A 3,717-nucleotide genomic window follows, 5' to 3' on the forward strand; every position below is an offset into this window, starting at 1 on the left:
TAGTTTTCATTTTTATTTTTTTAGCTTTATTTTATTTTATTTTATTTTTTATTTTTAAGTACGTTATTTATTGTTTTTAGTGTTTTCTTTAATTCTGTTTTTAGTTTGTATTTTATCTATATTCTTTTTTCTTCTTCTTTTTTTTTTGAATATTTTTGTTATTTTTCTCTTAACGTCATTTTAGTGTTTTATTTTTGTTTTTTTTTATTTTTATTTTATTTTACATATTTTGTTTTTATTTTTATCTTCAAATTTATTTTGAATTTATTTTATTTTATTTTATTCTTTTTAAAGAAAAAAAAGTACTCAGTTTTTTTTCTCCACTAATATGTTTTAGGAAGAAAGCAACATGGCAGAAGAACAAGCACCACCTCCGAGGAGGACACTTGGAGATTATGTCATGTACCAAGGACCAAGACATTTTTCTAGTATTGCAATACCTACTACTGCCAAGGCCTTGAAAATAAATCTCGATTTTCTCACTCTCATTAGTGCCTATCAATTTACAACAATGGAACATGAGGATTCATATTCACATTTGGATACATTTTATGAATTGGTAGGAACAATGGGTTTTCAATCAGGTGATCTTGAAAATGTTTATATGCGCTTGTTTTCTTTTTCATTGGCAGGAAAGGCTAAGGAATGACTCAAATCACTTCCAAATTAGCTGGAAGGATGTAGAGGAAAAAATTTTGCAAATATTTTTTCCAATTTCTTGCTACATCAAAGCAAAGTCTGAAATCTCTATGTTCAGACAAGGAGCAAATCTAGTCTTCTGTGATACATGGGAAAGATTTAAGATGATATTGAGAAAATGCCCAAATCATGGGTTTGAAGATATTGCACAACTGAGCATATTCCTGAATGGTCTCAAATCTGACATAAAGATGCTCCTAGATGTTGCAGCTGGTGGCACAATGATGGCCCTTAATGTAGAACAAGCGACAACAATTATTGATGCATTGGCATCAACTGATTATAAAGCCCAACATGATGGACAAGATCTTTAGAATAAAGGGTTGTTAGAAGATGCACTCTTAGCTAAAAATAAGATTCTGGCACAGCAGATTAAGCAACTAACTGCACAAATGGCTAAATTGCCCCAACAATTATATGTTGTTCATTCATCTCAAAGCCAGAGTCAGTCAATCAGGTGTGATTTTTGTGGAGGTGTTCATCCTAATGGTCACTGTTTTTATCATAACAATTCACCTGAAATTGAGGATCCATCCATGCTTGAAAGAATGAGTAAAATTGAAGACGCCCAAACAAAGATTGTGAGCGCGCAGGACAATATTGTGAGAGCGCAGGACAATAACATGGCCATGATTAGGAGTATAAAGATCCAGATGGGACAACTGACCAAACAAATTGCACAAATTGCAGAGGAACAAAATGGCCAGTTTTCAGTCAATAGCCAAACCAACTCAAAAGAGCATTGTGATAATGTAGTCGCTGAAAAAGAAGAAAAAGATGAGACAAAGGGGAAGAGAGATAAGAAAGAGAGAAGTGAGGAGGAAAAAATAAAGAGAAAAAAGTGAAAATAAGGAGAAAGGAGTTCTTGAAAAAGATTTATCATATCCTCATTCTCCTTAAAAAAAAGAAGGAAAGAAAATTCTTTGATAAATTGCTCCCTAAAAATTATTTTGCAGGAAATTTGAAGCAAGATTCAACATTTGAAAGATTTCGAAAGAATAGGAGCTATATTGAAGAAAGAAATATAGAGCTGGAGAATAGATACAATGTCATTATTCAAAAAGGCTTGCCTCAAAAATTCAAGGACCTAGGGAGTTTTAACCTTCCCGTGTCTATAGGTGCTTTATTAGTAGCCAATGCTTTATTAGATTTGGGAGCAAGCGTAAATATAATTCCTTTGGCAATGCTGAAGAAAATAGGTGATTTGGAGATTAAACCCACCAAGATGACTTTAAAGTTAGCTGATCAAGTAACCAAGTATCCATATAGTGTGGTTGAAGATGTTCTCGTCAAGGTGGATAAATTCATATTCCCTGTGGATTTTGTTGTGATGGACATGAAAGAAGATGAGGAGGTTCCCTTGATACTTGGAAGACCCTTTATGAAGACTGCTAGAATCATAGTTGATGTCGACAAAGGAGAACTTCAAGTTAGAACTCAAGATGAGGAGGTAACTTTAAATCTTTTTTATGGTCTTAAAAATTTTAATGCAGGGGAAGAATGTGTACAGAAGGATGGATCAAAGAGATATTCCACCTTGAAATAAACAGGCGTCAAGCTAGATGACGTTAAACGAGCGCTTACTGAGAGATAACCCAGTCCACATTTTAGTTTTATGTTGTTGTTACCTTTGTTTATTTTATTTTTCAAAAAAAAAAATTTAAAATCCTGTATGCCTCCTAATCATTTTGAAGGTTATGTATTTTGACCTGGGGACAAGTTCAATTATTCAGGGAGCAGATCTAGCAAATGAAGCAAGACTGTAGATAAAGATTTTAACAAAATGCTGGATGACTTCTTAAAAATAGAGGATTGAGCAAAAATATGGTTTTATCTTTCTAATTCTCTTTTCTTTTCAATTATTTGAATTTTGTCTTATTTTATTTATTTTATTTTTCGGTTATTTTTGTTTATTTGCTTATTTGTTTAGTTTGTTTTTATTGCTTATTTTGAATAAATTTCTTGTTTTGTTAGTTTGTTAGTTTTAAGTCTTGAATTATCCTTCTTGAATAAATTTCAGTTTTAATTTGTTTTTTTTCTAGTTATTTTTTTATTTTTATTTTTTTCAAATAAAAAAAAGAACTCGAATATTAATTTTGAATTGTGGAAAAAGAATTTGTGTTTAAATATTAAATAGTGAGATGAATTAGACACAGGTTAGAAAAGAAAATATGATTGAATCCCTATTCAAATGTAGTTAAAATTATGATACATGAAAATTTAACAGGATGATTGATTAGGACAAATAATGACAAGACAAAAAGGAATGAGACCATTTAAACCAAGTGAGTGTGTGAACCTTAAACAATTTTGAGAGTTTTACTGATGAATTGACAGTTGTAGTTGCTTAATTTTTATTTTTGTTGCATCATAAAAGAGCATGAAGATGATTGAGGCATTTGTTTGTGTTAATTAGGAGCCAGGGCCAAAAAGCCAACCTTTATATTAGAATTCCATTTTTTTTATATCCCCTTTGGGCCAAGAAATTTTTTGTTAATATTGCACCTTAACCTTTATTGATATAATTTCCTACCCTTTAGCATGTCTAAGGAAGGAGAACATATATGCAATACATATAGAAAAGGGAATAGTTGGTTATGATTGTGAAAGCTCAAAAAGTTGAAAATAGGAATAATCTTTTCATATTATTGGACAAAAAAAAGAAATAGAAAAGAAAAAAAAATCATCATGAAAATCATGAAAAGTTAGAAAGAAAATGAGGAAAAATGACATCGAAAGAAAGTGGTGATTAGATAACACATATGTTCTCTATAACTAAATTGTAGGTATGTTCTTCTTCTTTAAGATGTGCATTTTGTTATTTAAGAAAAACCAATATTTTTTGGAAGCCTAACCTCATTACAACCCTGGAAAAGACCTCAAGATTCATGTTTCTAATATGTTTGTGATTTGAAGATGAAATGAAAAGCAACCGTGATTTGTTATGATTCAGTGAAAATAGAGAGAAACACTTACCTGTGAGCATATGAGAAGATATTCCTGGATGAATTGTCATTT

The 3,717-nt window shown here is 30.9% G+C and overlaps 1 pseudogene; it reads right to left on the reverse strand.

Annotated features, from left to right (window-relative positions):
* Positions 1 to 729: 729 nt before the first annotated feature.
* LOC137816809 (small nucleolar RNA R71) lies at positions 730 to 835 on the reverse strand (annotated as a pseudogene).
* Between the last annotated feature and the right edge of the window lie 2,882 nt (positions 836 to 3,717).

The sequence above is a fragment of the Phaseolus vulgaris genome, chromosome 1 (genome assembly GCF_000499845.2).
Source record: "Phaseolus vulgaris cultivar G19833 chromosome 1, P. vulgaris v2.0, whole genome shotgun sequence".
NCBI classification, from domain to species: Eukaryota; Viridiplantae; Streptophyta; class Magnoliopsida; order Fabales; family Fabaceae; genus Phaseolus; species Phaseolus vulgaris.